The sequence below is a fragment of the Myodes glareolus genome, chromosome 19, assembly GCF_982192425.1.
Source record: "Myodes glareolus chromosome 19, mMyoGla1.1, whole genome shotgun sequence".
NCBI lineage: Eukaryota > Metazoa > Chordata > Mammalia > Rodentia > Cricetidae > Myodes > Myodes glareolus.
This window is the reverse complement of record NC_142044.1, coordinates 4,677,329-4,700,000: the sequence shown is the minus strand read 5'-3', so window position 1 is coordinate 4,700,000 and position 22,672 is coordinate 4,677,329. Positions and strand designations below refer to the sequence as shown.

At 44.6% G+C, this 22,672-nt stretch overlaps 1 long non-coding RNA gene across 2 annotated transcripts in view; it reads left to right on the top strand.

The window, feature by feature from the left end:
• Positions 1–11,377, top strand: part of LOC125415047 (uncharacterized) — an 87,758-nt gene extending 76,381 nt beyond the window's left edge. Inside the window, exons 4-5 of one of the 2 annotated variants that reach the window (XR_015735580.1) lie at positions 7,919–8,008; positions 8,158–11,377. This is a non-coding gene — a long non-coding RNA (uncharacterized LOC125415047). Of the gene's footprint in view, positions 1–7,918 lie in introns of both variants that reach the window. The other variant, XR_015735579.1, reaches the window with a different exon arrangement.
• The last annotated feature ends 11,295 nt before the right edge of the window (positions 11,378–22,672 follow it).

The window sequence follows — 22,672 nt, the reverse complement described above, 5'->3', positions numbered from 1 at the left end:
AACTTAAAGTGGTTTCTGTCCTGTAATTGTCAAAGTAACAAAAACCAACAGGAAGGAGGTACTTCTGTGAGGTCATTACGGGTATCCTGTGGGTCAGAAGCCATAGAACAAGTTTGTGTGGGGGGATTTAGAAGCTTTTGGAGAAGGAGGTTAGAGAGGCCTCTGAATGCTGTAAGTTCTGGTACCCGCTCAAAAGCATGCAATGCCAATGGAAGTGTGCACAGTGAAGATGGTTGCTCATGAGATGTTAGATAGGAATTCAAATCAAGAATGGGGCTGTAGAGAAGCCATGGGTACTACATTATCCCAAAGAACTTGGCTATATTTTATGCTTATCTTGAGCCTTTCAGGGAGGTTGGATTTAAAGTTGATGGACCAGGGAGGCTTTGGTGGGTCTAAATGGGAATGGCCCCCACAGATTCATAGGGAGTGGCATTATTGGAGGTGTACCTTGTTGGAGGAAGTGTGTCATGGGAGGGTTGGACTTTGAGGTTTCAGAAGCCCAAGCCAGGCCTGGTGGCTCACAGTCTCTTCCTGCTGCCTGCTGATCCAGGTGTAGAACTCTCAGCTCCTTCTCCGTGTCTGCCTGCATGCTGCCATGTCCCACCATGATGATAATGGATTGAACCTCTGATCCTGTAAGCCAGTCCCAATTAAATATCCTCCTTTATAAGAGTTGCCATGGCCATGGTGTCTCTTCACAGACAGAGGCTGAGCATAAAATTGAGAGACTGATTGATCTGACAGAGGACATTTCAAGGCAACCAGCATCCAGGCTGTGGTACACTTATCAGAGGCTGATTTTAGCCAGAGAGATGAGATTCTCTTTAAAAAGCAGAGCAGAAAGACCTGAAAACCCTCACCAGAAATGGAGCACAACAAAGTTGGTGGCCAGGAGAACACGGCAGCTGCAGAGATGCGCTTTGCCGCAGGATAAGGGGAAAGACATCTTGAAGGCCTCTGGGGAACTGGCCAGGCTAGCTGTGCTGCAGGATCGGGGCAGAAAGCTGGAGACTCACTTGTGAAAAGAAAATTCCAGGGTGGCCTGCTCACACAGAGCTTCATAGGGACGTGTTCCTCCATGTTCACCCACCCAGACACTGGAGCTATTGCAGCAACAGTCGGGGCAGGGGGAGGAGGGCGTTATCTACCGCTGGAGCTGATGGCAGACTTTAGGGCTGTCCCTGTGGTGCTGGTTTTCCAGGCACAGGATGTAAAAGCTATCAGCTCATGGAGGCTTCCACACAGATTTCAAAGCAAGGCTTGGGAGAGCGGGCCACACATGACAGGGGGTGAGGCCCTGAAGAATGATGATGTGAAGCCCCGGGATGTTGAAAAGGTTAAAAGAACGGAACATCTGTCACCAAAAGCCACAGGCAAAGGCAGGCCACTTGGGCTGAGACTGCCCAGAACACAGAGGCCGGCTGTTGACATCCGCTGGAGGTCAGATCTCCATACCACACGACCAGAATGCCAGGCACGGGACTGCAGGGTTTAGCGTTTGCCCTGCTGGGCTTTGGTCTTGCTCTGGTTTCACTTTCCTCTGCTTCTTTCCTATCCTCCGTGTGCCGCTGTCTGGGCAATGTGTCACTTGGTTTTCTAGTTACAGGGACCTCACAGCTAAGAATTTGCCTTGAGTCCTAGAGGAGACTTGGGCCATTACTGGAACCATTTAGACTATGAGAACTCTGGAGGAGGAACTGAATGCACTTTGCCTTATGGGAAGCACACGGACCTTTTCAGGGCCAGGAACAGAGTGTTGTTGCGCAGGGAGATATGTCTGGGTGTGAGCCTGACAAAGGTCTATGGTTAATCTTAATTATCAACTTGACTGTGCCGAGAAGTGCCTGGGGTTAGTAAAATGTACTTCCCGGGTATCTATCTGCAAGGGCTGCAGGGAGCATTTCCAGAGATGGTCAGCTAAGGGGTGAAGACCCACTCCAATGTACACAGCATTACCTCATAGGCTGGAGCCCCCAAGGAAGTCCAAAGAAAAGCAGAGAGCCTGTGAGCACAGAGTTCTCTCTCTGCTTCCTGCCTGTCATGGTGTAAGCTCTTCTGTGTCAAACAGCGGGCTTCCTTGCCATCACAGAATCACTGGTCTGGCATTGGTCACGACAATGAAAAATAGAATAAAGAAACACACACATGTAATCTTAGCACTCGGGGGACAGAGGCAGGAAGATCAGGAGTTCAGGGTCACTCTGTGCTGTATGAAACCCTGTCTAAAAAAGCTGGAAGAGAAAAATAAAAAAAGAGATTAGAGCTGATTATAGTTAAATGTCACAAGCTGATTAACCCAATAGGAGAAAAGAACAAAAGCATGAATAGGCAGTTCACACACTCCATATATACAAAAATTCAAAATACAAATGTGTATGTGTGTATGTACATGTATGTGTGCATGTGTGCATGTATGTGTGCATGTGCACGTATGTTGCGTGTGTGCATGTATGTGTGTGTATAAAACCATTGCATTGCTGCACTATCTAAATTGACTTTTATCTTAAGCATGTATTACTGGGTATGGTTGTTTTTCAGGGCTGAGGACTGAACTCAGAGTCCATGCTAGACAAGGGCTCTATCCCAAGCTACACTCCCAGTCCATTTTACTTTATTAGAAACAACAATAAAACCATATTATTGGGGTCCTCCTTAGACAAATTGGATCTAAATCTCTGGAGACAGAAGGCAGGAACTTATGTTTCAAAAAAGAAATGCAAGCAGTGGGCAGCTATGTCAACTATAATCTCAGCATGCAGAAGCCAAGGCAGGTGCATAACCCCAAATTATTGCCTACTTAGCAAATCCCAGGTAACCAGGGCTAGAGAGCAATACCTTGTCTCAAAAAACAAAGTGAAACAAATGGGGTGGGATGGGGCTGGGAGGAATGACTCAGCCATGGCAGCTTGCAACCACAGGTAACTCTAGTTGCAGGGGCTCCAACATCCTCTTCTGGCCACCTGCACACCAGATGTGCGAGTGTTACACAGACATAAATGCAGGCAAAAAACACCCATACACTTACAATAATAAAATAAAATTTAAAAAAATTAAAAAACAAACAAAACCAAAACAGGATCATTATAGGCAATCATAGAAAAATAGTTTAAAAATTAAAAGTCTTTAAATAAACAGTAAAGTAATAATAATAATAATAATACAACTCACATAAGGATGAGAAATCCAGGGCGCCTGGATCCTGTATGTTGCTTGTTGACTTTAAGGTTTTAAATGCTGGAGAGTGAAGGACACACGCTGAGCTGGGGAGAGGTTACACCTGTGTTTCCACAGGAAACAAAAAGCAATGGATTTCTTCAAAATTAATAAAGAACAGATATAATTGGAGGAAACCTCCTGAAAATATTGGCTACATCTGCAGACAACAGGAAGCAGTCTAGAAAACACAACACCCACATTACCAAGAGATAGGGTGGGTGGCTTTGGTTATTTGGTGGGTTATGGATGTTTAGGGGGATTGAGTACAAGTTTTATCAGTCATGGTCAGGGGAAAAAAACTAAGCAGAATAAGTTGGATTCAAGATCTCTGTCTGAAAAGAAAAAGGGGGAATATAGGAATGATAGAATAAAAGGGTGTATTATTGAATCTACTTTTAAACTAAAAAAAAAGCAACTGCAAATCTTAAATATTTTACATTGGTATGGATTTCTATATATTGACACAAATTTAAGGTTATTTTGTTATACTGTACATATATTTCTACTCTTGTTTAAAGTATTGTACTTGTGTGGGTCGATTAGTAATCTAATGTAAATTTCTAGTCCTTGAAAGCTATTATTATAAATTACTCAGGATAATTAAAAAATATAGATTAGTAGTTAGTCATACATAACAATGAAACTTGTAGTCACATAGATATGTTTTCAAGGTCAAACAGATACATTTTAGATATACAGATGGTCTTCAAACACTTCAGAGACCTACAGAATACGGCATTTAAGATGCTTTAATAACATAGGCTTTATATGACAGTGAGATATGTCTGCTCCTGGCAGCACAAGTCTACTTCAAAAATGGACAATTAGCATTGAAGAACCACCATGTGGAGTTTGCTTTCACTTATGACAGAGTTAGCCACTGGCCAGGAAACTGCCCTTGCCTTGACGGCTGGCAGTGTGCTGTCCAAACTGGACGAGCAGAACACAAAGGAAGGCAACTGCCGAACTCTGCCAAGACAAAGTAGGAGAATCCTTCAAAGCTCCTGCTTCACAAAAAGCCTGTCAGATATTCTAGGCCTAAAGATTGAAAATGGATGCCCTAACATTGCAGACGAACCTTGGGTGACTGTCTAGGCAGCCAGATGTTTCTGCCGTTTCTATCGCTTTGGAAGTTGTTTGCTCTGCACCTCCTGTTTACTCAGGTAATAGCTTATCCTTATCAGGTCTACGATAGGGTTGATGACTAGACAGTCATAGTTATATAGTTTTCCTTGTTAGCAAATTCAGAAAATAATTTCACAAAAAGAGCAATAAAATGTATAAGGTTGAGAGAGATAAAAGTTTAAGTTGCTTATCTTGGAAAATAAGAAATTTTGAGGTCTAAAAAGATAGATTTTGGTTAGTAATACAAGTTATGATAGAAAATGGTTTGGGCATAAACTTTGTACTCTGGACATTGTGAATGTAATCCTTACCTCATAACTGTTCTTATTATATGTAGTTTTACTGTGTTAGAGTTAAACCTTTTCCTTTTTATTTAGACAAAAAGGGGGAAAAATGCAGAATATTTGTGTATACTGTAAAGGTATGTTTCTGCCCAAGTTACCTTCTTGTTTTTTCTTTAATAAAGAGCTGAATGGTCAATAGCTAGGCAGGAGAGAATAGGTAGGACTTCTGGGTAGAGAGAGGAAGTCAGACGGATGAATCAAGGCATGCTAGGGATTCCCCTAGTGAGACAAAGGGGAAACAGGACATGCAGTATGGAGACTAGGTAATGAGACACAAGGCAGAACATTGATTTAAAAATATGGGTTAATTTAAGTTATAAGAACTAGTGGGAAACAAGCCTAAGCTAAAACCAAGCTCTCATAATTGATAAGTCTCTGTACCATTATTTGGGAGCTGATGGTTCTGATGAGAAAGGAAAACTACAGGTCTTGAGTCATGGCTCAGCAGTTAAGAGCACTTCTTAACCATTCCTGCAGTCTCATTTCCAGCATCTACCTGGCAGTTCAAAACCATAGGTAACTCTAGTTCTGTGGATCCAGCTCCCTCTTCTGACCTCCAATGGTTCCTGCATGCATGTGGTACATACAACGTAACACAGATGAACACATACACATAAGTAAACTTTTTTTCAAAACAGCAAGAACTCCAAAACTGGCTGGATCCTGCACAAGGGCAGGAATGGGTGGGAGCCTAGAGCATCTAAAGTGCTGAACATGAGGGAGCATTGCAAACAGTCATGTGCTGTGCCTCATGGCCAGACGATGGCACAGACAGCGGAGGATTGCAACCCAGGGCAAAGGATGACTACTCCCCCCACGCAGCCACCCTGGAAAGAGAAGCTGCATCTCTCTCACAGAATCCCAAAAATACCACATGCTCTGCACAGATGCTCCAGTCTGCAGGAAGCAAGGCTTAGTTCTTGCTACCCCTTCAGTCATGGCTTTTGCTTACAAAAACTGCAGCATCAGAGCAGGGGACAGAGAGACCTCAAAGTGTAGAAACTTGATGATCAAAGGTAGCTTCGGTGACGACGTGCCATGCAGATGTGTGTGCCTTGGCTGTGAGGAGGCTAACTGACTTCTGGGGTTTCCTCTCTACCCAGAACCCCAGTCTAAGCACAAACAAAATACCAGATCAATTCGAGCAGAAACTATTTTACCTGACACACAGCAAGAATCTTCAAAACCGTTAAGGTCCTGATGAACAAAGGAGCTCTAAGAAACCGTCACTGAGCAGAGGGAACTAAAGAGACAGGATGACTAAAAGTGATCTCGTCTCTAGATGGGATAATGAGGCACCAAGGGCAGTTAGTGGAAGTACTGGTGACATGCTAGAGGCTGGTCAACCACTGCAACCAAAGCAGAGCTCTAGAAAGCTCTGTGTAGACAGCTGGGCTCCAGAGAAGGGCAGTGTGGCTTCCCTCTGGTGTGCAGTAGAACTGCCAGGGGGTTCCTTACTTCAGACACCCAACCTGAAAATTCTGAGTAAACAGCCCTTGGTGGGTTTGCTTTTTTTTTTTTTTTTTTTTTTTGGAAAGGTTTCATGTAGCCAAGGTTGACCTAGAAATGACTATCTAGCAGAGGATAACCTGGAGTTTCTGATCTCCCTGTCTTCTCTTGAGTGCTGGGATTGTAGGCATGTGGCACCACACGCATCATAAGAGATTTGAGGGCCTGAATCAAGGTTTTTGTACATGCTAGGCAACCAGTCTACCAGCTACACTACAATTCCCAGCCTTATCCTACAGGGTCTTTCGGTAGGATAAAAGGGCCAACCAAAGAAATTCACCCTGGCCCTGAAACCAGAGACAATGAAAGAAACACACCCTGGATCTGAAAACCAAGACAGTGAAAGAGACACTTTAGCCCTGAACCCAGAACCTAAGAAACACACCCTGACTCTGAAGCCATAGCCAAAGAAACACACTTTGGCCCTGAAACCAGAGTCAGTGAAAGAAACATGATCTGGCTCCAAAAATAAGCCAAAAAGCTAAAGGGAAAAAAAAAAACTGAAAGAAAGCCAGTTTGGCCCTGACACCAATGTCAACTCTGCCCCTGAGCAACTGAGCATGGAAACCAAACAATCCCCGAGCAGGAAGCCAACCAGTCCCTGAGCACAAAATCTAGCAACCAGACCCTGAACCCAGAGCCAGGGAAAGAAACACGCTCTGGATCTGAAACCCCAGCCAGTGAAAGAAACATTTTAGTACTGAACCCAGAAGCAAAGAAACACACCCTGGAAATGAAGCCAGAGCTAAAGAAACACACTTTGTCCCTAGAACCAGAGTCAGTGAAAGATAATACACCTTAGCCCTGAAAATAGAGCCAAAAGGCTAAAACAGGCCCTGAAATCAGAGCCAGCTCTGCCCCTGACCAAATAAACCAACCAATCCCCGAGTAGGAAAACTAACCAATCCCTGAGCAGAAAATCTCCCTGGGAGAACTCTGCCCCTAAGAAGCTCTATGTAAAGTTCAGTTGCTGAATGTCGTTTCCCACCCCATCAGAGGTAGCCATTCTCCTGTACTCCTTCTTCCTAAACAAAAGAGTTTTGAGTGAAGATCTTCTTTAGCTGGTGCAGAGCAGAAGAACTTTTGCTGAGACATTCTCTTGGGAGGCTGAGCAGGAAAAAAAAAAAAAATACCAGAAGAAACAGTTACATCTGTGGGGAAACTCCCTTAGGAGTGGAGCAGAAAAAGTAACTTTTCGCCTGAGTCGGAGGAGATTGCTACACTTCCGCAGGGGCTTCCCCTTGGAGCAGAGTAAAGCAGAAGAAGTGACATCTTGGCTGGCGCAGAGCAGAAGAAGAAACAATAGCTCTGGTGGGTGTTGGGAGCTCAGCTGTACCTGTTCACTCTCAGAGAGGAGCAGGATTGCTACGTCCGGGAAACCATCCCCTACCACACCCCAGCTTCAGATATGGCCTGACCTCCGGATGAGTCGGGATATCTTTCCTTCCAGAGCTGTGACATCCACATTCTCTGTGTAGTCCTGGCTGTCCTGGAACTCACAGACATCCTCCTGCCTCTGTCTCTGCAGTGCTGGGATTAAAGACATGAGCCACCATGCCTGGCTTCCCAGCATTATTATTTAATTAAAAGGTATTTATTAGCTTTTTGAGGATTTCCCACAGTGGTTTTTATGCATATTCACCCCTCGCCCAGCTCCTGCCAGATCCACCCCCAGGCCCTTCCCTATCCAACTTTGTGTCCTTTCTATTTTCACTCATCAGGTCTAACCTGTGCTGGACATACATACACGGATATGTGGCCTTCCACGGGAGCATGGTTGACCTACCTGTGGCAAATCTTCGGTGGCAAAGGTGGATCTTCATTTGTCTGCTTCTTTTGACATTCTTGGCCTAAGACAGTCATAGTCCTAATTACAATGAGTTCGGCTAGCCACTATCCTTGACTTTCCCTTTCTGTCAATTTTGAAGGCATTCATTCATTCATTCATTTATTTGCATAGGTCTTTCTGTCATCGGCCACAGTTGGGTTAGTTTGGTGTCCAGCACAGAGGACCTCATAGCCAGATGTGGATGTGCAAAGGAGGATTGGACACTTGTCTGTGATTGACGGCTTGGAGAATTCCATATGTCAGCCTTCTGTGGCTACAAGAAGTCTCCCACACCTCCTGAATATTCCAGATGTCTCAGGCAGGGATGCCTTCCTCGGTCGTGGCCTTGGGTTCTACGTGGAATGGCACAAGTCTCTGCTCCCTTGGGCCTGGGCAGCAGCAGAAGAAAGGCGAGGCTTGTTTAGTAAGGTCTCCAGAAGCTGTGAAATATCACCTGGACAGACTGTTCTAGAAGCTCGCAGCAGACACTGTGCTCCTAATTACTCTGTCATCGGTAAGATGTGAGTCCTGCTGAAACAAAAAGCCTCTGAAGATAGAAAGAGCATGAACTTCATTCATTATGTAACATCCCCGGGCTATTTGGGGCACTCCGTGAGCTTCCTAATAGAACTCTTACCACCGTTTGACGTGTGATGAGTGCGAAGTGAACGAATACAGAAAATAAGTAATTAATAGGAAGCAGCTGACACGCTGTTCTGATCGTCCCGACCTAGAGAAGAGTCTCTTTCCTCTGGTGCTTAATTAATATTCAGATCACACCACATTTTTTCAATGCAGGTCTAATGAATGACACTCGTGAATTCTTTTGGAGAATGAGAATCATTTCAAGGTGTGGAACAGTTCACAGAGAGGCATCCTGGGCTCCCAGTTCTCATTTTTCCTCCCTAGGACCTCTCCTCAAACCAGGCTGCAGCTTGCTGCCGCCTTGTCTTCCTCCCCATCCAAGTTGGTACTCCTGGCTAACGTTCACTCTAGCCTTAGCTCAAAGATTATGTCTGGGGGTGGTGTCATGTGTGCCTGCAATCAGAGCACTCAGGAGGCTGAGCCAAATGGATTATGAGTTCAAGACCAGCCTGGATGATGTAGTGAGGTGTTTTCTTACTGTGAACTCAGGTCAGGAACATGAGACAGCTAGATAATAGATAGATAGATAGACAGACAGACAGACAGACAGATAAATGATCCTTACATAAATGGCAGATATATTAGAGATGTATAGATACATGATAGGTAGATAAATAGATGATAGATAGATAGGTAGGCAGATAGATAATAGACGGTAGATAGCTAGATGGATAGGTATAGACAGACAGACAGACAGACAGACAGACAGATAATAGATGGATGGATTGATGAGTAGAGTGAGCGCAGCAGAGCAGAGAATAGTGAGACTAGCTGGGTTATAAGACGGATGAGGAGCTGAGGGGGGGAAGTGCCGGAGCTGGAGGGAGTTTAGGGCAGAGGAGGAGGTGAGAAGAGCTAGAATACTAGTGGACATTAAAGTGTATAACAGGTACTTGTGACATTGAGGGAGCCTGGAGGCCAGCATGTACTGTGATATGCTGACAGCCATCACAGGTAGTCAAATGTAAAGGAAATGACTCCTTTTGGCAGATGGGAACCAGGTTCACAAATTCCTGAGGATGCTGACTTTTATCTAACTGCCAGAAACCATAGAGTCCAGCTCAAACTCATTTCTGGATATACGGACTGCCTTTTGGAGTTGGGAAAACTGGAGTTCCCTTTGGATCTGACAGGAATACTCCTGTCCTGTTAGGGGTCGAGCATGCACACCACAGCCACATTCTCAGCCCATTAAATGGTTCTGAGACCATTTCCCATTGCAGCAGGGGCTTCCCAAGGCTGGAAGAGGCACCAATGGGAAGAAGGCAGTCCGGGGCCAATGCGATGGCTTAGTGGATAAAGACAGGCTGATGGCCTGAATTTATGTAAAATCATTGTTAAAGATAGGACTGGGGTTGTAGCTTAAGGGTGGAGAGCTTGCCTTCCACATGTAAGGCCCTGGGTTCAATCCCCAGTATTGAGACAACAATAAAAACTGTGGTTGGGTGTGGGGCACACACCTTTAACCCTAGCGCTCGGGCAGAGGCCAGCCTGGTCTGCATAGGGAGTTGAGACTACACAGCGAGTCTGTCTCAGCTGTAACAACAGCAGCCGAGACATTTTAGCAGACAGTTTGGCACCATGTCGCAGGCCTTTACTGACTGTTGTATTGTGGGCTTTCCTCCTGCTCCTGTTGTTAATAAAGATCCCAGCTCTTTAGACCAAACCGTCGTCTCAGGTCAACAGTTGCAGTAAGTATCCCTTTAAAGCTCACATGTGCACGTCTTGGCTTAACTTTTCCTCAGGAAGTTGGGTATGATTCATGCTTAGCTTTGTCCTCCTTTACACATGAGCATTTGTCATCTGTCCTCACCAGGAAAGAGCTGCAGCGATCACGACGCAGGCTGTGGGACATTCGTGTTTTCTTCTCATTTTGCTCACGACCTTAGGGTTCTGCTTTGATGACACACTCCACAGCAGTGTTTAATTTCTCCTCCTTCTGGCTGCTGGGGTCGGGTCTCTGTGGCATCTCTGAAATAATGAGACTAGTGTAAGGTCATTGTCACTGTTCAGACGACTGTCACTGCACGGGAGTTGTAAATTGTGGCAAAAGCGCTCAACTAATTTTCACACATAATTCCTTTCAAAGAATTCCTTTGTTCTTGTGCAAAATTAAACATTACCAAAACAAATAGCTTAAAATGCAAATTTGGAGATGCTTTTAGAGAACAACAGACTGAAGAACTGCATTTCAGATTAGCTGTCAATCGAGCCCCCATTTGTCAATAATTTCTCAGAAGAGCCTGGGATGTTCTCTTCTTCTTATTTTCATTTATAAATTCAATTCAGAAGTGCAATGAGACCAACAGATTCTCCTGCCTCGCTGTCTAATTTACTTACTTCTCGAGGATAAATGACATGCAGGAAGGGCTGCTGCTCAGAATCCCAGGGCCCTAGAAGAAAAGGCCTTTGCATGTCTCAGAGACGCCAGTTCTGTTTAGTCTCAGCGACATCACCCGGCACACACAACATCCTGCGTTCTTGTTCTGCTCTGCCCCTGTGCTCACTGGGAAGGCAGCTTCTTGGATGGCCCTGTATAGAGATTTGCATTGGTATGGATCTTGCTTTATTGATACAAAGTTAAAGTCAATTTTATTATATGTGTATTTTTGCTCTTGATTAAAATATTGTGTTTGTGCAGCTCATTTAAAAATGTAACATATAATTAAGAAATATATGTTAATAGATAATCATCTGTAATAGTCAAGCTTGTTAGATTTTCTAGATATACAGAGATGTATTTCAGATAGATAGACATTCTTCAAACCTTCAAGTCTACAAAATATGGCATTTAAAATGTTTAAGAACTTAGGACTTTTCATGACAATGAGACACATCTGCTCCTGGCAGCACCAATCTAGTTCAAGAGGATGATGGGCATCAAAGAGGCTCCATTTGGATGGAGTTGGTTAGCCATTTGGGCAAGACACTGCTCTTGCCTGGACTGCTGGATGGTATGTTGCATAAACTGGACATGCAGGACCCACAGAGTAATGACTGCTGAACTTGCCTAAAGGTCAGACAATCCTTCAGGGTTCCTGCTTCATGAAAGAGTCTGCGAGACATTCTGCAGGACACAGAAGAAAGTGACTGACAAACTGCCCATATAGGAGAACTTGTCTTTGAAATTTCCTGCTTTATGAAAAAGTGTGCTGGATACTATAGGCCTGTAGACTGAAGATTGGATGCCCCAACGGTACAGAAGAACTTTGGGTGACTGTCTGGGCAGCGAGATGTCTCTGTCATTTCTAGAGTTTTGGAACTTGCTTACAATGCACTTCCTGTTTACTTAAGTAAAATTATATCCTTCTGGAGTCTTTGATAGAGTTGAAGAATTTGTAGTTATAGATATAGTTTTTCTTAGTTATCATGAAAGATAAAGCAAATATAAATATTGTAACTATAATTCTTTCTTGATAACTGTTTTGTTATATGTAACTTTACAATGTTAAAGTTAAAACTTTCTTTTTTATTTAATTAGAAAAGGGGAGGTGATGTGGGAGGTGATGTATGCTGGAATACCATTGGTTAATAAAGAAACTGCCTTGGGCCTGTGCAGGGAATAGAGGTAGGCGAGGAAAGCTAGGCTGAATGCTGGGAGAAAGGGGGTGGAGTCAGAGAGAAGTCCTGGAGCCAGAGCCAGAGATGCTGAAACTTTGCTGGTAGGTCACGACCTCATGGTGATGCACAGATTAATGGAGATGGGTTAAATTAAGATGTAAGAGTTAGCAAATAAGAAGCTAGAGCTAATGGGCCAAGCAGTGATTTAAATAATACAGTTTTTGTGTGATTATTTTGGGTCTGAGCTGCCGGGCGGCTGGGAAACTAACAAGCTGCCTCCTTACAACAGTTCTGTATTAAAACTTGACTCAAATGTCTTGCCTTTACCCCCATGCATCGTGCAAGCTCATCTTTGTGGTTCTGTGGATCAGTGACAGAATGGGGTTAAGAGAAAAATCTGGTCGGTGTACAGATTAAATCCATGGTCTGTAATGTAGGCTATTCAGAGCCTTGTCGGGAAGAATGTAAATGCCCGCCGAGGGACAGTCACGTTGCTGACACAGTGCTCGGTGTTTGGGGGCAGTTCCGTTGAGCTCCCAGACAGTTTCCTTCAGGCAATGGAAGAAGCTGGAAAAGCAGAGTCACTTGCTAAGGCCCCTAGCTGGTAGATGTCAGTTTTCCCATGGCTCCCTGCCTCACACGCAGCTCAGCTCCAGGCGGTTGTTCAGCCGGTTGGTTTTACAAAGTGCAGCCAGCCAGTCACATTTAATGGTTCCAATAGCCCTCTGACAAATTTTTTATTTTTTAAAAAAACCAACGGCTTCACCAAGGCAGTAGGGTTATCATGCGTATGAGGAAAGCATGGGAAACCTAGTGAGACCATGTCTAATGAAAGTAAGTAAACAGACAAACAAACAGAAAAAAATCCACAGAAAATGAAACAAAACCAAATCTGGGGTTGGGAATTCACAGGAAGGGCAAACAAAAAGAAATGCCAGACAGACATGATGCATGTAATCCTGTACTTTATCCATGTGTGCCCAACGCAGGAATATAGGAGGAAGTACACAGACGTGCCCTTCCCAAACTCTTCGGCGATGGCTCCAGACTACAGGTGTGGTGCGGGAGAATTATCTGTATTCTGTCAATCATATTTTAATAAAACGCTGATTGGCCAGGCAGGCAGTATAGGCGGGAAAGCCAGACAGGAAGTAGGGGTGGAGCAAAGAGACTGGGAGTATTCTGGAAGCAGAAGCTCTCTCTCAGCCACTCCTGCACAGACCACCGAAGAGGCAACATGTAAGCTGTCACACTGAGAAAGGTACTGAGCCCATGTGGCTAAAATAGATAATGATAATGGGGTAATATATGTTATAAGAGCTAATAAGTAGCCTGACCAAATGGGCCAATCAGTTTATAACCTTATGGAGTCCTGTGTGTAATTTCTCTTTGGGATTTGCCGGCTGTTGGGGTACCGGGCGGGACAGAAACCCCAACAAGCCGGCCCCTCATACTACATATGGCGCCCAGACGTGGATAGGTGAGTCCACGGAAGGCCTGGGAGAGTTTGGGAAAGAGTAGAGTGGGGTATGTTTTCTTGGTGGCAGCAGTTTTTCGGTTCTGCTCTGCTTGCTAGAGGCGGGCAAGTGCTCTCATCTAGGAGAGGCTTCTTGACTCAGCCTTGGCTGCAAAATCTTGCAGCTCATTGGGAGGTCCTGCCACGAAACACTTGGATGCTGTTGGTGGAGAGCTGAGCGCATGCTTTTCGGTCGTAGCAGGGAAAAAGCTGTGCTGTTTTGAAGTGCCGGCTTTCTGGGCTGTCCTGCCAGGACAAACTCTGACTCTTGCAGGCAGGCAGTCCGACTGAGTGTGGTCTGTGAGCAGAATGATGCAGCTTGCTTGCTAGCAAGGACCTTGAAACACGACAAGTTGTGGCAGTGAACACAGCTGTGGCTGGTATCTCAGCTATGAGTCTGGAAAGCTAAGGAATGAGCTGGATCTAGTCGTCAAAGCCACAGCTCTCCATATTGCTTAGTAAATTAAAGACTCATATGGTCAGAAAAAGAAAAACATACAGTAAAGAGAGATTCAAAGAGGAAGAAAACCTCTAAATGGTTTACAGTGTGTATATGCAGGCTAAAAGTTAAAATTCTTAAAGTTAAAAGGAAAGAAAGAGAGTAGTTGGGTGTGGTGGTACACACCTTTAATCCCAATGCCTGGGAGGCAGAGGCATATTGACCTCTGTGACTTCAAGGGGTAGAGGTAGATTGACCTCTGTGACCTCAAGGTGTGGTAGTACACGCCTTTAATCCCAATGCCTGGGAGGCAGAGACAGATCTCTGTGAGTTCAAGGTGTGGTAGCATACACCTTTAATCCCGGCACTGGGGAGGCAGAGACAGGAGGATCTCTGTGAGTTCAAAGACAGCCTGGTCTACAGTGTTATTCCAGGACAAAGATATACAAAGATCCTGTCTCAAAAAGTAAAAGTAAAAATAAAAGAAATAGAGGTTAAAATAAAGCCACATAAAGATGGAAAATGCACAGAGAATCTTCATACTGTATGCTTTTATGCTCTCTTTAAATTGTTTGATTGCTGAGGAAGGAGCAACAACTGCTAAAAGACTTTTGTTTATAAATGCTGCTGAACTAACCCAAGATAGGCATTTTGAAAATACCTTGGCTTCAAAACTGAAGTCAAAAGGTATGTTACTTTGGAGAAGAGATTTTGCTTTTGTTTCCACAGAAAACGAGAGACTCTGGATTTATTCAGAGTTAAGAATAATCACCTTTGACCAAGGGAGGCCACCTGAAAAATCTCCGATAGGAACAGATGGCCCAGATGACAGAGGTCTACATCCAGAACTGATCCAAGACTGCTGCCTGAGATGATCGAGACTCACAGGATACTCCAGTCATGACTTGATTATAACTCTAAATTTTCTTTAGGTCCCCTTAAGACTGTCAGCGCCCCCAACCAGCAGGAAGTAGCCTGAAATACTACGCCCACATTCCCAACAAATGGATTATGGGTATTTTCCTTTGTTTAAAAAAAAAAAAGAGGGAAATGGTGCGGGAGAATTATCTGTATTCTGTCAATCATATTTTAATAAAACGCTGATTGGCCAGGCAGGCAGTATAGGCGGGAAAGCCAGACAGGAAGTAGGGGTGGAGCAAAGAGACTGGGAGTATTCTGGAAGCAGAAGCTCTCTCTCAGCCACTCCTGCACAGACCACCGAAGAGGCAACATGTAAGCTGTCACACTGAGAAAGGTACTGAGCCCATGTGGCTAAAATAGATAATGATAATGGGGTAATATATGTTATAAGAGCTAATAAGTAGCCTGACCAAATGGGCCAATCAGTTTATAACCTTATGGAGTCCTGTGTGTAATTTCTCTTTGGGATTTGCCGGCTGTTGGGGTACCGGGCGGGACAGAAACCCCAACAAGCCGGCCCCTCATACTACACAGGTGGGACCGGCCCTCTGTACTCTGTGATTGCATATATATGCAAAGCTATAATAATAACAACAAACAAACACAAAAAGAGGACTCTTCTTCACTTTTTAAAAATCATGGCTGCAATGATTATGCATTTATGCTGAGAACTATTTCCTTTAGTTTTATGGGTTTTCACCTACTTATCAAATAACCTTTAAAGTCCAGCAGAAATGACATGTTCTGACAAATCTTCACATTCTCCTACAACTGAGACAAACCACTCCTAGCTCTCACCTGTCCTGTCTCACGTCTTGTGAGACAGCTATCTATCTGTCTTAGTTAAGGTTTTTATTGCTGTAAGGAAACACCAGACTATGGCAACTCTTATAAAGAAAACATTTAATTGGGGTGGCTTACAGTTTCAGGGATTTAGTCCATTATCATCACGAGAGCGAGCCTGGCAGCATGTAGACAAACATGATGTTGGAATAGCTGAGACTCCTACATCTTGCAGGCAACAGGAAGTTGACAGACAATCACCCTGAGGGAAGTTTGAACAAAAGAGACCCCAAAGCCCACCCCCACAGTGACACACCTCCTCCAACAAGGCCACACCTCCTAATAGTGCCACTCCCTTTGGGGGCCATTTCTTTTCAAACAACCATTCTCTGATTGCCTTTCTCTGTCACAGAGTCATGGGGCAGTCTTGTTGGCAGGTTCTTTCTGCACCCCTTGTATACAATTACCTCATCCAAGGCGCAAGGAAACCTAGGTAAGGGGGATGGGAAGAGCGTAAGAGCCAAGCAATGAGAAACCACGCTGTGGGTCAGTCTCCTGGACGTGTCATGGCTGTTATACCCGTGAACTCACAGGAGTAGTGGCTACCCACTGACGCAAGACTGGGCAAGTCAATGACCCACTGTGGAAGAGGACAGGGGTCATAAGAGCCCACGCCTTCCAAAGGAGTCATAGGCAGTTAATGGTTGCTATGAGATGAGAAGTCATATTCCTTAGTGGTATAGACATTGGGTAATTGCCTTTGTTGAAGTAAATAACTCCCTACCCATGCACATGAAGCCAACTCTAACCAGATGCAGTGGGCCACAAAGAAAGACATGAATGTAAGGGTGGGGTTTCTCACTCGGAGGAGAAGGGTTTCTGTGGGAGGCTAAGAAGATAGTAATGGGGTGTGATCCAAGCCTGTCTATATAGAGATGTAGATGTAGGTATAGATATGTGAAGGTACAATAAATTTGAAAAGGGAAGCAAAAAGCTCCCCCACACTCTGCCACTCACGGTTTTCAATTCTCCGTGAGAACTGTCTTTCAGTTTCATTTGTTTTTTTTCTTCTGCATCTAAAGAAACTTTCATAAATGAGTAAGAGGCAACTTGAGAACCCAGCTGAGGGCCTGAATAAGCAATTCCCAGAAAAAGAAACACAAATGGCTTTTAAACGTGAAAAATGCTAAGACTAGATGCTTGTTAAAGGGAAAAAATTAAAAGTTGTGTAAGAAATGCAATCTGATCCATAGCCTGGTTTGGCCACGCATAATATTTATGTAATATTAATACTCTAAATGTAACTGGCCAGCGAACAAAATGGACTGGGAATGTCCCAGCTGCAGACCTCTCTGTCACCTCAGTTCTTCATCACCACAGAGGCAGTATCAGTTTGTATAGCCTTTCTATTCTTGTGTTATTAATAAGTGGTCTCCCCCCACCTCCTGGGGAACCCAAAGTTTATTTTAGTCTAATGTCATAACACCCAGTTCTTATCCAATTTCTGTGTCTCTTTGCCCACAGTTTGGGCTGACATGGCTTCAAGTTTGTGATGGGCAAGAAGTGTGGGTAGGGATGTCAAATAAGATACGGCCTGTCCCCAGCTAGATGCAAATTTTAGAGAGGAACGCATACATTTAGGGGAATCAGTCCTAAATAACACACAGCATTATCTTCGCACCAAAAAGGTGTTCATTATTTCAAATTCAAAGTTAGCTAGGCATCCAGGAATTTTTAGACTCATTTTTTTTATCTGAGTGTGTGCATGTGTTAGTGTGTGTTTGTGTGTGCCTGTACACATGTCATCTACAGACAACAGAAAAGGATGCTGGTTTCCCTAGAGCTGGGGTTCAGGCAGTTTCGAGTCTCTCACTGTGGGTATGGACTCAAGTTCTCTGAAGAACAGCAAACACTCTTTGGTTGGTTGGTTGGTTGGTTGGTTGTTTTTTTCGAGACAGGGTTTCTCTGTAACTTTGGAGCCTGTCCTGGAACTCACTCTGTAGACCAGGCTGGCCTCAAACTCACAGAGATCCTCCTGCCTCTGTCTCCCAAGTACTGGGATTAAAGGCGTGCACCACCACCACCCAGCATAGCAGCAAGTACCCTTAAGGGCCGAACCATCTCTCTTTGTTAGATCTGGCAACCTTAGGCAGAGAGTGAATGTCTTGAAACTCCATCTCCCTCGCCCGGCTGCGGGCCATCTGTAATTCTCCAGAATTGGGGAAGACATGGAACGCTTGCACACATGGAATTACAAGCTCTTGACTTGCACGGCATCCTCTGCCGAGTGCCTTCTCAAGGTATCACATGACCAAGGCCGACTCACAGGACCTTCCCGGCGATTGGGATGTTGTAGGTGTACTGACCAGGGACCTGGCTTGCGGTCCACCCTTTGTTGAAGCCGCTTTTCACCCTTCTGGGTGGTACTGTCATGGCGTGTGTGCGTGCATGTGTGCGTGCCTGCGTGCGTGCGTGAGTGCATGCCTGCGGTGAAAGCTTTCTTCTAGAGGCTCCGATCCACAGGAAACTCTGTTCCTTCTCCCACCACAGCTTGAAATCCTGCCCCACCCGAATCTTCTGCGCTACCGGTTTCCAGATGTGAGTCCTCCCAAACACCTAGTGCCGCATACTGGTCTCTAGGGAGTTCGTGGGGAACCCACTCATCACGAGAAGCAGTCTTCTCCCATCCAATACTTAAGAGAGGAAAGCACAGCAACCATAGTACGGCCCAAAGCAAAGTCACGGCTTTCTTCCTAGAGTCCCGGGAAAATTCTCAGCCATCTCTTCCGGACTAGGGGTGGTTGGTGGCCTTGACTACAAGAGTCACTTGGAAGCCATCTCATTTGTGGTCCCCACATGGATTGTGAAGAATCTCTGTGAGGGTTCTTCATGCCTATTGTTTCCAGCTGTGGAAACCTCACTGAATCTCAGAGACATAAAAGTCTATTTTGCCTGCCTATTACATAAGGAAATTGGTTCTATAATCACACTGTGAAGACGATAAAAGAGAAGGCGTTCATGGGGGGCACAGGGTGTCATAAACCAAAATTTTCGGTTGTTGAAATAAAATATCCCAAACGGATAATTCACAAAACAGATATATAAGCACAGAACTTACAAACAAGGAAACAAATACCAGTAGGAAGAACCAAATAACTGAAAATATTTGCCTTTAAAAAGTGAAACTGGCCTGTTGTGGTGGCGCTCGCCAGTAGGATCTGCTGAAGGAGGCAGAGGCAGGAGGATCAAGAGTTCGAGGCCAGCCTGGGCTACACATTTTTTAAAATGGGACTGGAGAGACAACTTAGGGGTTAAGAGCTCTGGCTGCTCTTCCAGAGGACCCACGTTCAATTCCCAGCACCCACATGGCAGCTCACAACTGTCAGTGACTCCAGCTCCAGGGGGTCTGACACCTTTATACCAATGCACATAAAATAAAGTTAAACAAATTTAAAAAAAAAAGAAAAAGAAAGAAACTGAGCTGGGCGGTGGTGGCGGACGCCTTTAATCCTAGCACTTGGAAGGCAGAGGCAGGCAGTCTCTGTGAGTTCAAGGCCAGCCTGGTCTAAAAAGCAAGCTTCAGGACAGCTAGGGCTGCACACAGAGAAATCCTGTCTCAAAAAACAAAACAAAGCAAAACTGGGATTGAAACTGAATTGAGGACAACTTTTTATTATAAACACTTTAGAATTAATTTTAACAATCTATCATTTTGATTGTCATCAAACATTTGAATGATAAATTTTGCCAGTCCCACAAATTAGCATACGGTCAATAAAAAGATAAAGGAAGGCGTTGGAACTCTACCCTAGGGTGGAGCACCTGTTAGCGTGTGTGAGTCCCTGAGTTCAATCCCCAGTACTAAGAAGACTGATGGTTGGAATGAAAATGGCCCCCGTGGGCCCACAGGGAATGGCACTATTAAAAGGTGTGGCCTTGTTGGAGGAAGTGTGTCACTGGGGACAAGCTTTGAGGTCTCAGACGCTCAAGCCAGACCCTTTTGTGGCATTCCCTTCCTGCTGCCTGTGGATCCAGATGTAGAACTTTCAGCTACCCCTCCAGCGCCACATCTGCCTACACAAGGCCATGCTTCCTGTCATGGTGATAACCTCTGAACTGTAAGCCAGCGCCAATGAAATGTTTTTGTTTATAAGAGCTGTTGTGGTCATGGTGTCTCTTCACAGCAATAGAAACCCTAAGACAAAGGTCTATGAAATAATCATCACCAACATTTATACAGTGTTTTAGGCTAATCAGTTGTAATCTCAAATTCTGAACCGATGGTGAAGGGACTCTGGCCAGCTTGAGCGTGGCAGGCAGGGCTCTGGCAGGCCTTGCCCTTCCCCCACTCCCTCTGCCTTGCTAAAAACCGTTAGAGCACATTCCTAGAGCTAGCCACCCTTATTTGACTACTTCTTCCTCCTGAGGCTGACCACCAACATCCAGCTATCAAAGTATTAAAGTTCATCAATCAAAAACATTCTTTGGTTCACCTAATTAACACGCCCAATTATGACTAACCACCTCATTCTAACAGGGGGCTTTCCCTTTTACCTTTATAAACCACCATTTGTGTATGGGCCACATCTGTCTCCTCTCCATCCAGAGGCAGTCCTTTGTCCCTCTAGGACAAATACCTGTTAGGAATAATCATAAGACAAACCTCCCTGCCGATGCAAATAATTTCAATCAAACCAGATTAGATCAAGTCAAAGATGCCCATGTTTATTGCATCCTGGGTGGCCAGGATAGCATGGTGGGGAAAGAGAGAGAGACAGGGGGGAACCCACACAAAACCCGAAAACCACATGTTCTTTTTCTTTGCGGTAGCCTAAATCGCCTGTGGAGTGGTCCTGGCCCTCCCTTGGGAAGGGTCAGTGTTTGGTAGGCTTTTCTGGAGGTGGAGTCCCTACCAAGGCAACTCCCAGGCCAGGGGATGGGGTGATGTTTCAAACCAAATATCCCAGGGGAGGGGGCTTAGGATGGATGCCAGGGACTGGGGTGATGCTTCCAGTCATCCCAGACTCCTTAGATACAGGGGTGTTAGAGGGCTGGGGTCTCACTTCCAATCAAACATCCCAGGCTTCTTTGATATAGGGGCATTGGCTCAAGTCTGGCTACTTCTTGCCAGCACAGGGCGATGTGGGAGAGGGGAGCTGGGAGTTGGGCTCAGATTCAGCGAGAGGTGTGGCTGGAGCGGCATCTGGTTTGCTGTCATTCTGGAGTCCTCGGGCAGCTGCTTTTTGAGGGAGACGAGAAGACAGGTGGCTAAGAGGGAAAAAAATGTTATTATTGGCCTTATAAATGGGGCTAACCATGGAATGGTACACAAAAGCAGATAAAACCAGATTTTAATTGGCAGGTGTCCTTGATCCAGGAGAGTTGGTACCAATGGTGAAATCCCAAGAGCTGGTACAGGTGTTGGCATTGTCTGGAGAGCACTTTATAAGCTGGTCTTGGCCCAGGCAGCAGGAGTGACCTGTAAAATATGCTTGAAACTGCCTGGGGTTAAAATAGGCTGTAGAGACTGTTAGGGTTTTTTGTTTGTTTGTTTGTTATTGTTGTTCTTTTGTTGTTGTTGTTGTTTTTGTGGGTTTTTTCCAGACCTGATTTTTGATACAACAGCAGAATTTCCCCAGGAATCTATAGTTATCTGTAACAGAGTTACATCTTGTGTCATAGCAAAAAGCTATTGCTTTAGGTTAAAATGTGTGAACATTTTAAAAGACAATTAAAGGGAATTAGGAACTCTGGATTTTTAGGATATACCTGAAACCTGTTAGTCCTGGACTATGAAGCCTGTTAAAGAGGCACACCTGTTTGTTTTTTAGCAGGAAACTTAACAAATGAAGTAATGAGCTACCAGTACCTAAACAAGCAGAAATGAGACAGCTTTTTTAACTACGCAGGCAATCCCAAGTCTCTCCTTAGCCCATGGAGAAACCAGTCTTAGAAGCATTGCTTGCTGTTAGCTGCTGAGTATGAGAGGCCCAAAGATTTTTCCTGTTGGGGGAAGAGTTAGTCTACCTGTCTTGGCAGGATGAGAAGATTGATTCCCTAGGTGAAGCATCCAGGAAGCTGAAGAGGTGGAACGCTGCTTTTTGCTGTATGACTAACTTTGCCAAGACCAAAGGCAAGCCTGGAGGCAGAAGGTCCTTCTATAGCCACATATCTTCTTGGAGGAGTTATAGGATGCTGCAGGAGCTGGCATGTCTCTGTGTTAGATGCTCTTTTATTAAATGCCATACCCTCAGATCTGTAAAGGACCTGAGAATTGGGTACCATTACCTGTTATTTTAAACTGGGCATATAAGCTAAATCTAGATATATATTTTATCCAATTAGTTATAGTTTACCAATGCTAGGAAATGTGAGAAGATTAAAAGGAATATTTTATTAGGTCAAAGATTACTAGCACACATGGGAACTCTTATCCAAGGTGGCAGTGAGGTTGAAATGGCAGCTACCCACATGTTTATATTTTTCCAGAGCGGTTATAGTCTAGAGTCTTACTGATCTTAACATAAGCACACATGCACACAGAAACATAAATTGAGCACATCATGAAAACACACACACACACACACACACACACACACACTCACACAGACATACTGTGATCACATTATGCTAACAGACAGACAAATAGGACACTTTTAGAAACCTGTGTCAGCTGATCAACTTAAAAATCCCAGTGTAGTTTAGCAGAGTGAGACCAGCAGCAAACAGTTAGGGGGAGGGGGAGGCTCCCAGAGTGAGACAAATAGCAAACAGCTAGAGAG